The sequence below is a fragment of the Pteropus alecto genome, unplaced genomic scaffold (assembly GCF_000325575.1).
Source record: "Pteropus alecto unplaced genomic scaffold, ASM32557v1 scaffold152, whole genome shotgun sequence".
NCBI lineage: Eukaryota > Metazoa > Chordata > Mammalia > Chiroptera > Pteropodidae > Pteropus > Pteropus alecto.
Window position 1 is genome coordinate 6,010,527 of NW_006432227.1, and position 13,893 is coordinate 6,024,419.

A 13,893-nucleotide genomic window follows, 5' to 3' on the forward strand; every position below is an offset into this window, starting at 1 on the left:
CTGTTGATTAATAACTTTGCATTTCTACTCCCCCAATCTGGGGCAACAACCATTTTACTCTTTGATTCTATGAATTTGACAAATTTAGATACTTTATATGAGTGGAATTACGCAGTTCGTCTTTTTGTGACTGGCTTTTTTTCATCCTTTATACTTATTTTTTCTCTTTTCATTTTTTTTTAGATTATTGAATCTTGTTCATTTTTTGTTATTCCATGTTTATTTATATCTACAGTTTATAATTTGTACATAGTATATCTAATAATAAACTCAGCATTTTGCCATGTGTAAATTAACAAAATTGACATTTAAACCTCTCTACTCAATGATAAAAATATGTTAGAATATTTTAACTATGATCACCTTCATCCATATGTAACCGTACCACACAAAGCAGGCTCTCTGCTCATCTCTATAAGTTAAATCTTCTGCTTTTCCCCTAACAAAACTGTATTAACCTTATCAATAGGTTACATAATGTTTAAACTGTGGGGATCAGTGTGACTGTGACTGGTTCCTGAGTCAGTAACTTGTGACCTACTGGCAAACAACACTTTTGAGAAAACCATAAATGTCTCAAAACAATGTTTCTGCTGCTTCATAGAAAGGAATGGCCACAGGACAATAATTTACAAGCTTACTTTGCAGAAAACAATGGTGACTCAAGACCATCTCTGACATGTGACCCTTCGATTACATTTTAGAGTCTACTTTTTGAGACTTTATCAAGAGACCGAAGACCACAGGAATTTATCTTAACTTCCCCTCACACCCCCTTCTCCAGATTAAAAACTCTTAACTTAGTCCAGTGGATAAGATGGATCTGAGGCATTGCTAAGTCTCCCATCTTCTCCGTTGGCAACTTCTTGATCAATAAACCTTTCTTTACTCCGAATGCTGACGTTTCGAGATTTGGCCTTTTGAGGCATTGGACACATAAACCAGAGTTTGATAACACAAATACCTTAATATATTAGGTTGGCATATGAATTAATTTATCCTCCCAGGGAGTGTTCTTGTTAATATTATTAGTGTGTTGTTACAGACATTAGGCTATATTCGGAAGATTTACAAAAGTTTTTAAATGTATTTGTGTATTATTTTTCTTTTATCCCAATTTTTCCTTCTTCCTGATATTTTTCCTCTAGATATTCTCTTATGATGTTTTCTAGAAGTAAATTCTGTTTATCCTACTCTGTTGCTATTTAAATCTTGAAACATAATATAATTTAGATTCTTAAGATAGAAACAGAATGTACACTCAAATGGAAAAATACATAACAGACCATGTGTCAAGGGATAATAAAAATAAACCAGGGATAATGAAGCACCTTGGGGTTAACAACAGCAAGGAGAAGTTCCACCTCGAGGTCTGAAGAGTTAGATGTGGCAGTGATATTGGAACTATTAACAACTATAGTTGTAGAAAAGGACCAACGCAAATGATTTGGGGACTTTGAAAGAGGAACCCTCACAACCTAAAGACCCATAGAGAGAAATCTTCAGAAATAATTATCTTAATTTCTGTTCTGTCATCCTCTGATCTCCAGCTGATGACTCCTCAGTGGCTGAAACAAAACAGTCCAAGAGAACTAGTGGATGCTTATCACAAGTTTCCTGGAGAGCCGAGCATGTGAAATGTGAGTAAAATCAGAGCATTAAAACGAGAATATCTAATACAATATTTTAGGGTACAGATTATAGATTAATACTTATTTTCACTTAACATTTTAATGACATTATTTTCTTGTTTCGGTCATCCATCTTTGCTGCAATTTTAATTTTTATTCCTTTTGCCTAATCTCTCTTCTCTCTAGATACTTTTAGTATTTGTTTTTCGTCTTTGATGATTTATAATTTTACTGGGTGTGTCCAAGCTTGGGTTCTACTTTATTAATCTTATTTTAAATATAGTATGAAACCCAAACGTTATCTTTTTAAATATTATACTGTCTCCTTCCTTCTACTCTTCACATGTGAGATGCTGATTTTATCCATTAAATATTCTCATTTTGTCCTTCATATGTTTTATTATCTCTTCATGTTTTGTATCTCTATGCCTTTTGACAATTCTCTTTGGACACATTTTTATTTGTTTTGCTCTTTCTTGTTTTAGTTCATTTTAATATGCTGTTTAACCGACAGTATATTGACTCATACTTTATTTATAGAAAATTCATTTTAAGATGATACCATTTAATTCCTGATCATTTTTTGTAGGAAGACTTTTTACTGCTTGTTTTATTTTTTCAAAAATTTTACATATATCTTCTATAGTCTATATATCTTAATTCTAACATGCTCACACTTTGATGTTTTACATATATTATTTCTGTCTCTAGTTGAATTTCACTTATAGTGGATTGCTTTCTGTAATGCCAGGTGATCTTTGCAAATCCACATTTTGATTTAAATATTTATAAGTGCTATAACTCTATGCTGGAAAACATTTCTTCATAAGAGTCTTTTGCCTTTGGATATAGTTAGTGTGACACTAGCCAGAGGACACTCTCCCTACCCTTCAGTATTTCATCTCAGAACAGAGGTCTCTGCTTTTTTCCCCAACTCATTGTTGACCAAAAGTTCAGTTTTCCAATTGCAGGGTCAAATAGGCATCCACTCTCTCAGCAGAGCTTATTGACATATAGACCACTGTTTTAGCTTCAATTTAAATTAATTTTAGGATAGAAAGGTAGATTTTGAAGCCATTTTTTTTTTTAAACCTTGTTTTATAACAGTTTTGTAAACCTATTAATCTCAAGCACAGTGTCCTTCCAAGGGTCTAGTTTTTCTGGCTCAGAGCATATATGTACTTATTCACAGATGTAGTACTCCTAAACTAACTTTAGTATTGTAGCATAAGGCGAATGAAACCATTTTCTACAGTCAATTTTGATGTTTTTCTTAAATTTATACTTCGGTTAGTAGTTCTTGAGACTGTGACCTCTGTAGCTTCCTTTGTATCCTACTCTCTATAGCTCTATTTCCACTTAATGATTAAATACTGACATTTTTCAAGGTTTGTTCTTAAGAAAACGTCTCTTATTTTTTACTTTTTACTATTTTCTAATTTACTATTTTCTATTCTATTCATGTTCAAAGATAATTAACATCATAAACAAATAAACAAAAAAGAAGGTAATTTTCATTACCTTCTTTCCTCCCTTCATCTTTCCTTCCTTCCTTCCCTCCTTCTTTCCTTTCTTCCCACCTAGCCTGCCTCCTTCCTCCATAAGCATTTTTAGATCAATTGATGCATTAGATACTGTTAGAAAACAAAATTCAACTGAGTAAATTTGAAGATCTAATTGGCTTTATTAAGCACATTAGGTTATTATATGTAGCAACTAGAAAGCCATTCATAGGGATTATACAAAATGGAAAATATTTATAGGAAGAAGGGTAGGACAAGGCAGTCATTAACAAAACAAACAAGCAAGCAGGAAAACAAACAAACAAAAGAAAGGATTCTTCTTGGACCCAGATATCTTTTCTTTGGGGGAAGACAATGAGAAAAGTTTTTATCATGCAGATTGCCTCTTCTTTCTGTAGGAGATTGGGAGGGTCCCTGTGACTGATTACTTCACTGGTGCTTGGCCGGAAAATTCAATACTGGTGGAGTAAGATTATGTTTTTGCAAGAGGTTGAAACTGCAATTTTATCATGTATTAAATCTAGGTTTGCTATAATGAGCTTTTAGCATGACTGACACCATTTAGAGCCTCTGGGTTTTTGTTTTTGTTTTTTTTTTTAACAGTTCAGTTTTATACACTTGGGTTTTATTGGACCACGTTGACTTGTTTCTTTTATCATGGAGTTTAAACTCAAGATATGGAAAGTCTATTTCTCTTTCACTCTTGAAGGATAATTTTGCTAGATAGTGAATTCCAGGTTGTTTTTGGTTTTTTTCTTTCATCATTTCAACTATTTTACTATACTCTCATTTTGTTTGCATGGTATCTGTTAAGAAGCCCTCTGTAATCTTTATCCTTGATTCTCTATAGGTTATAACCTCCACCTACAAATCTCACATTCTATATTTCTTTCAGTATTTGAATTGATTGATTGATGCTGTTGTAGCCGCCAGCCCCGAATAGACACACAGACCACTGGAAAACAGTGAGTTATAGGAGACACACTCTTTATTCAGCCAGCTGGGTCTGCCAGGGGTACACAGACCCCAAATTAAGCAGCCCCGAAATGTAGAGGTACAGGGTTTTTAAGCCCTAAACCCCATTCCTCATTCTATCTGAACACAAAAGTCTATTTTTCTTCTATTTACTAACTGTCAACCCATAGGTCGGTTGTGCAAGCGGGGGTACAGAAGCAGAAAGCTTATTGTTAGAATGTTATGTTCTCATGGGTGATAACCTATGTTCCCATGGGCGATAGCCAAGCAGTAATTTTCCAGCCAGCACATTCCCCACTGGCCTTAGCAAAAATCAAATCCTTGATTCTTCATGCAGAATTTGCTCATAGCCTCTTAAGTATTTTGTAATATTAAAAGTTTAATAGAATTAATTCTCTTCCTTATATATGCAAACAAGAAATTAAAGAAACATAGGCCAAAAGTTAACAAGAGAAGGAGGATGATTAAAGGTCCAGCTACAGCAGATAGGAGGGATTTTAGCCATGGCGACCAATTGAACATCCTATGAAACCAGTTATTTGATTCTAATCTCTCTTTTTCCCTGGCATCTAAATTTCTCTGTACTAGTAGTAAACTTTCTCTAATTATTCCAGTTATTGGCATAGAAGCAACAGGTTTCACCTAGAGCCATGCATAATCTATCTGGTTCAAAGAATAATAAATCTAAACCTCTTCTATTTTGGAGGACTACTCCTGCTAGTGAATCTACTTGAAGTTCTAGCCTGCTGAGCTCAGTTAAGTTTAGGGGAGTTCCTACCCTGACATAGTAAGGGGGTTTTGAGTTTAGGCACAACCAGCAATCTTGTCCTATGTCTGGGATGGTCTTATTTAAGACCTTGTGTATTGCCGTTAGCAAAGTTATTAATGCTCTTTCTGGTTTTGGTTGCAGCTGGTCAAATGCCTGAGCTAAAGAGGAAAAAAGGAAGAAACAGAGGGTTAGACTTATGTATGCCTGAGTCTTAGTCTTAAGGGCCCGTCTTCCTGAGCTGTCCACTCTCGAGCTGCCTTCATGTGGGAGTGATGAATCCATGATGGGATGCCGTCTACTTTAACTGCAGTGGGTGTCGTCAGGTAGACAGTGAAGGGTCCTTTCCATTTGGGTTCTAGTCCCTTGGAAGTGAACTTCCGGATCCACGCAGAGTCCCCGGGCTGAAACTAATGGGGAAGTCCGTCCCCTGGGGTTGAGTGGCAGCACAAACCCAGGACTAAATCTCCTTCTGTACACTTTGAAGGACCTGTAAAGACTTAAGTAAGACAAGGTTACGTAGTTCTGCCTTTTTCTCATCTTCTATTCTAGGTACTAAAGGTGGGGGTTTTCCAAAGAAAATTTCAAATGGGGTGAATCCATTAATATACAGAGTTTCTTTCCTGGTGGGGAAGGCCTCTATCTATCCTGAAAAGGTGTCTATAAAAACAAGTAAATATTTGTAGCCCCTCACACCAGATTCGAATTGGGGGAATTCGAATCTGGGCGGGGTTACCTCAGTGAAATCGACTTCCCAGTGGTTCCCCGGATAGATTCCTCTTTCTCTGTGTCTAGATTCTTCTATCTTCCCCTTCTTTGGATTAAGTTGGGCACAAGCTAGGCATCGTGAGGCAATCTCCTCTGAGGTTCTTCTCCCTTCTAACAAGTGAAAGTAGGGGTCTAAAGCTTGGAGCATCTTAGTTCACCCTAGGTGTGTGGTCTGGTGGAGATGGTGTAGGAGAGTCCTTCCAAGGGCCCATGAGAGCCTGATTTTTCCATCTGGGGTTGTCCACCACCTCTGTTGGTTCCTAGTGGCTCCCTTATCTTGAAAATGTTTTCTTTTGCCATATAGGTCAGAGACGGAGGCAGTTCTGGGTAAGGTACAACAGTCAGTAGATGTGGTGGGGTCCCACTGGCCTTGTGGCCACTGTTCTTGTCTCTGCATTGGCTCGTCAGTTTCCCTCAGCCTCAGGACTATTCCTTTTTTGATGCCCTTTACAAAGAACAATAGCAAGAGTCTTAGGCATCTATACGGCTTCAAGGAGGAAGAGCTGTGACCAGATGGTGCCAGTTAGAGTTACGACCACTGCCCCAGCATACCTCCTTCCTTCCTGCATGAAGCTGCTCCAGTCCGTGAACAGAACTTCATTGGCCTCAGGCAGAGGGGAGTCTTTGAGGTCTGGCCACGAGGAACACACAGCATCAGTGAACTCTGTGCAGTCATGAATGGGGTTCTTGGGATCTGGATCTGGCAGCAGATTGGCTGGGTTGAAGACAGTAGCTTTGGATTTTAGCCATATGTTTGGGGTCATCTGGTGCCTCCCTGTTGTTGAACACCTTCTGGGCTATTTCAACAAGTTGGGACAGGTTCATTCCTGCAAAACCTTCTAATTTTTGTAATTTATACCAGATATCAAGGGCTGCCTGAGTAGCAAAGGCTATATTAATTGCCTGCTGGTTCTCAGGAGCCTCAGGATCAACGAAGGTGTATATCCGGTATGGCTTGTTCAACCCTTAGAAAGGTTAGTTGGCTGACAAGCAGCCATCTTAATTCCCCCAATTCGAATCTGGTGGTATTGAACTAATGCCATTCTCCCTGTCTGAGAATTGTGTCCCCAGTCTGGGCGGGTGGAGGGAAATTCCTCCTCAATCTGTCCCCTGCTTCCCCAACTCTCCTCCCTCCCACAGCTATCTTTTGTGTTTCAGTCCGAATGCATTCGCGTTCTTCCTTGGCGAAGGGGGTAATTAAAAGCTGTTGACAATCATCCCAGGTGGGGCAGTGAGTCTGAAAGACACTTTCTAAGAGTCCTATTTATGCCTGGGGTTTCTCAGAGAAAGGCGGATTCTGTGCCTTCCAGTTGTACAGGTCACTAGTTGAGAAAGGCACGTAAAACCATAAAGGGTCTGTCTGTGTGATGCCCCTGGGGTGGTGCTTCTCGCAAGAAGCGGATAGCCGGGGTGGTGATATCGGCTGGTACCACGCCTGGAGCAGGAGCAGGAGCAGGAGGCCCGTAGGGGTTACCAGCCCGCATCTGAGGAAGTGAGGCGGTGCTATTTGGCCTCTGTTGTCCTGGATTATAGGGTGGGGGAAGGTCACTGTCCTCCGGTGGAGATTGGAGGACTGAGGGACTGGGCTGTCTTGGAGATTCGGTTGCCATATGTTTCAGGATGCCCACAAATAAGACTTGCGCCCCTAGAGAAAGGGCACACCAGCGGAGCCAAGGAGGAGGTGTCTGAACAAGGTTTAACCATTGATTGATGTAGAGAAACTGATCAAGATGTCCTGGGTCTCCCGTGACAATCTTCCAAATATTCCTCACCAACCCTTTGGAACCTTCCCGAGGCCAATATACACCAAAAGATGGCCACTCAACTTCACACAATGTCCTTAATCTGCCTGGAGAAAACTTTATGCCATAGTCAGCTCCCTTTACAAACCCGTCTTTGAAATGTCGTAGGAAACACCCCAAGGGTGTCTTTTGTGAATTCGGGCTTCCCCTCATCGCTTGCACAGAAAACACAAAACAGACACTCAGACAAGAACAATTACTGGAGTGTAGGTGGACCCAGAGAAGTCCGCCACCCACAACCTAGACAAGACCAAAGACAATAGACAGAACCTGAAAACAGGGCACAGGAGGCGGTGTCCCGCGGCCTGGCCACGATCCGGGAGATATGACTGCGTCCAGTCTCTCCATGCACCCCTGGTGACTAGTCAACAGAAACAGAAACAGAAAGGTACCTTTTATCCAGACGTTGAGGCCTCGGAGATTCCTGTCGGGACCAGGAACAAAGAGTGTGTCCTAAAGGTTGCGTCCTTGACGATTGCATTGACCCCGTCACGGCATTCAAGGGCCCTGGAACGTCTCAGGTTGGCCACCCCTTTGAATCCGCAACAGGGACAGCAACCACTTCGGAGGCTGGTCCGGTCTTAGATCCCAGGGCCACTCCCTGAGATCTTGCTGGGGCCACCAAATGTTGTAGCTGCCAGCCCCCGATAGACACATGGACTACTAGAAAACAGTGAGTTATAGGAAACACACTCTTTATTCAGCCAGCTGGGTCTGCCAGGGGTACGCAGACCCCAAATTAAGTAGCCCCGAAATGTAGAGGTACAGGGTTTTTAGCCCTAAACCCCATTCCTCATTCTGTCTGTACACAAAGGTCTATTTTTCTCCTATTCACTACCTGTCAACTCACAGGTCAGGTGTGCAAGCGGGGGTACAGAAGCAGAAAGCTTATTGTTAGAATGTTATGTTCTCATGGGTGATAACCTATGTTCCTATGGGTGATAGCCAAGCAGTAATTTTCCAGCCAACACAATGCTACTCTACAGTTTTGAGAGGCTTGGGTATTTGACCCTATTTACTCTTATGCGTTATTATTAGCTGTTGAATTTTCACCCTAAATTCATGAATAAAACAGTTTAAACCTTTGAGACTTCTTAAACCTTTAACAAATGCAGTCAGCAAATTCAGTTTTATTATGTACATGTTAATCAAATGTTTTTTATTGTATCTATATTTGTAATGAAGATCTGCTAAAACAACTTTTGGCAAAAAAACTATTTGGAGGCATCTAACACATTTACAAATATAAAAAACAGATTTGACATCTTGTCAGTTGCATTGTTTTTTAAGTGTGTATATTCAATTTACTTGCAGATTTACATATGTTAGACTTGAGAACACAGTGAATATATAGGTTAATGGAGCAGTCATTATGTGATCAACTATAGCTCTTTTAGTTTAAATTCTTTTGATTGAAAAGATAACTATTGCAGAGCAACAGGATGCCTAACTAATAAATTTTTAAAAATTTGCAGTATATATATACAGGAAGTGATTATATAAGTATAATTAGAGATTTAAATACATATCTTTAAAAGAAACTTAAACACCAGATACCTTGGCATACAAATTAAGTAATTTATTTTAACACCAGATACCTTGGCCTAAAAATTAATTTATTTTAATGTCCAACACTCATGACATTCACCAAAATATTTATAAATATTCTTTCAAGTAATTATTTGCTCTTTGTATATATTGTATCATAGACCTCTGTGTCTACATGATAAATTGAGTATATCCACTATGTGTTTCAGTATTTATCCTTAAATTTACAAAATAATTAAATTGAAATTTTCAAGATAAATTCTGTATATTTCTAATTTTGTTCCAACCCTACAGAAATTGTGAGAGACAATATTTAGACAAGCAACTAAGCCTAATTTCGGGAACTTTTATAACTTAAAAAGTTAACACTATTTATTTATTATACAATTAAATATTTTCAAAAGTAAAAATTTCCATAATATTTGAACTCCTACCAATAAAGTAGTAGAACAAATAGTTTTAAAAATGATTCAACTGATAAGATTTGTATTTTGCCTAAAGAAACATCTGTGAGTTTATTCACTTATCTAGTTATATTTAATTAACAAAGGATAATAGCAACCATAATATAGGCCAGACACTGAGTTATAAGTGGAGATTAAAACTAAATTAAAAAAACAAAAGCAAATCCTATCCTCTAGCTGCTCACTGATCAATTAGGCATAGGTAGACATTTATATAAAGAGGGTAATGTACCATCATTGGTGCCTTGAGAAAAATACATATAAAGTATCAGAAATGTAGATTGTCTCAGTGGTTACTTCTCCTTGAAGTTTTACTACCTGTTTATTTTTTACCACATAAGCTCCCAAATCTCATTCCTGATGAGCCGAGTCAATTAATTTTATTCTCCAATGCCCAAGAGAAGTGACACCCCTGCCATGACTGCTAAGACTGCCTTATGAGTAATCTGTCGGATGAAAACGTAAAAGCTTAGACAACACCAAAAATAGCCTCTTCCTTTGAAATAGAAATATTTGCCTGTAAGAATAACCTCAAAATATAGGTTTTACTGCAAAAAGCTAATTGAATTCATTATAACTCCTCTGCAATCACGCATTTTATATCCTGATTGTAGCTTATCCGATACAAAAAATTAATTCTTATATACAATTTTAGGAGTGTATGACGTTTCCAAATTTAAAAAAAAAAAAAAAAACCTTTACATTTAATTTAACTTTACATTAAATATACTGAACTTTTTGTTACAGTTTATCTCTACATCTTATTCTGTTTAGACTATCTAAGTAGTGAATTAAAATTTGCAAGAAATCCGTAAGTTCAAGATGATGCACTTATAGTAATTTGAACCAATATTCAAATATGGATACTGCATATTTTAAATTTTATAAATAAAAATCAGACATATTGCTTAATTTTGTGTTTCTAAATCAGCTTCAATACATAGCCATAAACAAACTAAATTTAATATATTAAATATGTATCAAATGGAAAACTAGGTATATTTATTTTCATTTTTGCCTACGTATTGCCATTTAATAATATATTTAGAAAAATTATTATCATACTATCTATCTGGGTTTAAATATGTACTCCTAGCCTCAAATTTTAAATTTAACTTCAGAAGTATTTTACATTTAAAAACCACAATAATAAACACTAAAAAAGTAATATTTTAGATGATAAATTATAAATTGCCCTAGGGGTCATTGCAATCTTTTTTCTAAATTTAATTTATTAATTGTTTAATAATTTGTTCTAAAAATTAATAAGAAGAAACAAACTGTTCTAATTAAACAATTGTAATTGGTATGATTTGACTCAGTTAATTTCAAATTACACGAAACCTTTCCTGCAACAAATTTTTAGTATACAATAAAAACTGTCTTGTAAAAAATTCTTTTTTCCATTAAGGGCACTTGTCCAAGGAATATTAACACTGACTATTGTTTCATCACAACTGGTCTTAACCAGATGGAACTGAAAAGAAACCACAAACTCTGACTCACCCTGTGATGCCAGGCCTTTCCTAGAACTAATTTAACTCACTTTCTTGACCAATGGACAAATGAGATTTTGTTTCTATAAATTGTCTACAATTTTTGTAGACAATTTATTGAACAATTTATAGAACTTTTTGTCTTTTCTTGAATAAATATCTAGGAATACTTGCTGGGTCACAAGGTATGTGTATGTTTACCTTATAAGAAAGTGCCAATTTATTTTCCACAGTGCCTATAGTATTTTACATTCCCAGGAATACTTTGTGACAAATGTTTTGCCAACATTTGATATTGTCAATCTTGTTTTCATTGTAACTGTTCTACTGAATGTGTAGTGGTATCTTATTGTTTCAAAATGCATTTTATTAATGACTAATGATATTGAGTATAGTTTTCCATTACTACTGCTTTTCTATTTTTTTGTGTGTATTATTTGTTGCAATATCTTATCCTCTTTTATTTAGTTTTGTTGTCCTCTTATTATTGCAAGTGTTCTTTATATATTTTTGAGAAAAGTTTCTGTAAAATATACGTATTGCAATTATTTTCTCCTAGTACATAGTTGCCTTTCATTTTATCAATAGTGGGTTTTAAAGAAGGGGGTGTCTTATTAAATACATTAAAGTTGATTAAACATTTTTAAAATGGTTTGCCTAAGAATGCTCTCAAGTATACTTTGGCTATTCCAAGGTGTTTAAGATTTTCTCTCATGTTTTCTTTATGAAATATTATAGTTTTGGCATTTACATTTAGATTATGGTCTGTCCTAGGATCTGATGCCAAACTTCAAATCCACAGATAAGGCGGTCATAAAGGAAAGATTGATACAAAGTTCTGAAGAGCAAGAAAAGCTGGAATCCATGAGCATGAGCTGAAGTTCATGATATTGACTAAAATTCACATCAGCTCTTACTGACTCTGACCTATGTAGCATGCACATCCTGCAGAATCCAGAGCACTTCATTTGGATATAAACACCCATATCTGGCCCAAGATTTGCAGAAATCCAAGGAGAATCCCAGAAAGAGTGGATAGTTGCAGGCCTGGCAATTGCTTCACGTCAATGATGTGAGCTAGCAGATAAATGACAATGTGTGCTTGTGCTACAAAAATCATTGCTGTTCTACTTCCATGCTCCAGATCTCATATTTTTTTTTTTTTTTAATGATAGCCCACTGTAATCAGAAACATGGACGATAATTCTAGGAAACTTAGTGCAGCCTAGGAAGCCAACATATACACTCTATGTCTGCCCCTTGCCACCTTGAAACTGACATATGCATGTCCTAAAACTATACTTAATATCCAAATAAAGACTATGACAATGTCATGCTTTCACTTAACATGATTAACATACAAATTATATATACATTATCCTTTTTTCCCAAAAGAGGATTCCTTTTAGTGTTTGGGAGATTTTCTTTGTTACAAGCTGATTAATTTTGATTTCCAATAACATAAATATTATGATACAAAATTAACTATTAAACACGTTATAATATTTGTAGATAATGAAGAGGGGAAGAAAATACATTCAAATCAAATTAAGGAAGAAGTACTTATAAGTGTTATAGTCCTAGGTTCTGGAACTGGTTACATAGTTTAGATTTATAACATTTAGAAACAACAATAATAGCCACACTATTCATTTCATAATCCTTATATACCTTGCAAGAGCTTCATTTGGTTGTGATTCACTGTCTGGTACAACTACTGAAACATTCATTACTAAAAGCTCTGGGTCATTATAATTAGTCCTGTCTCGGTTTTTGGGGTTGTCAAACTTTTCATTGACTTCAATCTCAGGCTATGAGAGTACTAAGAGGTGTTCTAAGGGATGTCCTCAAAATTAAGAGACTGACTCTATTTTTGATGTTTCACCATTAATAGCTTTTAGATCCCTGCATGATCCACATCTGGGCAATGAAGGAAAGAAGCCCTACACATGTCCTTTGCTTTTGCAAACTGTGGGAATTTCAGCTTTTTGCAGTCTCCTCGTTGTTTGTAGGACTCACCTATGCTGGATGTCCTTTGTTATTTTGAGACCTTCATGTCCTGGGAGACTCCAGTTTGTTGTGAGTATTAAATATACTTTATTCACATTCAAGGGTGAGTGGGTCATGTCATCTCTCTTGACATCAAAATAAATCCCTAGAAGGGAGACCATGTTTGTCTGTGGGTACGTAAATATAACAGTCCTTCTTCTCATGCACGTTGTGGAGTAGCAACCCAATTTCCCTTGATACTCAGGATCAAGAATCAGAATAATCTCTTTTTATCCATCTATTCAATAACATGAAGAACCCAACATATCCAGGCACAGTCTTAATTTCTAGTTTATTGGTATCATTATTGTGTCTGCAGGTAGAAGCATTCTTCCCTTTGGAACTAAGGCCTCTAGACCAGCAGAGTCTGCAGTTATAGAGACAAGAAGCAAATGCTTTGCTACTGTATCTTTAGTGTATGAGGGAAACAAGCAGTTTCTATTCCCAGAGCCATAATTTCAAGCTTTAAGAAAAATAACACTGTGCATTGGATGTTAATTTAGAGCATATATAGCACTTGGCAGACCCAGTCCAGCAAGGTTTCACCACCTGGCTGGTACTGTAACTAGATCTTCAAAAGACTATTCCACCATTCCATTAAGTTAACTGCTTCAAATTGATGAGGTGCAGGACAATCCCTGTGATTTCCGAGAGTGTGGGCCCATTGCCACACTCCATTTGCTGTCGAATGAGTTCTCTTATTGGAAGTGTTGGTGTACGTAATTCTATGAGAGCAAATCAGGTATCTGTAGTGTGTCAGGCTGAAAAGAACAATATGCAAAGTATCTATTTCAGTGAGAAAAAAAAGTTCTCCATCCACAATATTGGAGAGTTTAACATAATTAATCTGCCTTTAGGAACCTGATCTATC

General features: G+C 36.8%; 1 long non-coding RNA gene across 1 annotated transcript in view; it reads left to right on the forward strand.

Moving 5' to 3' along the window:
- The first annotated feature begins 822 nt into the window (after positions 1-822).
- LOC107195338 overlaps positions 823-13,893 on the forward strand; it is a 17,189-nt gene continuing 4,118 nt past the window's right edge. Inside the window, exons 1-3 of the long non-coding RNA XR_001516461.2 lie at positions 823-977; positions 1,551-1,640; positions 12,868-13,052. This is a non-coding gene — a long non-coding RNA (uncharacterized LOC107195338). The remainder of the gene's footprint in view (positions 978-1,550; positions 1,641-12,867; positions 13,053-13,893) is intronic.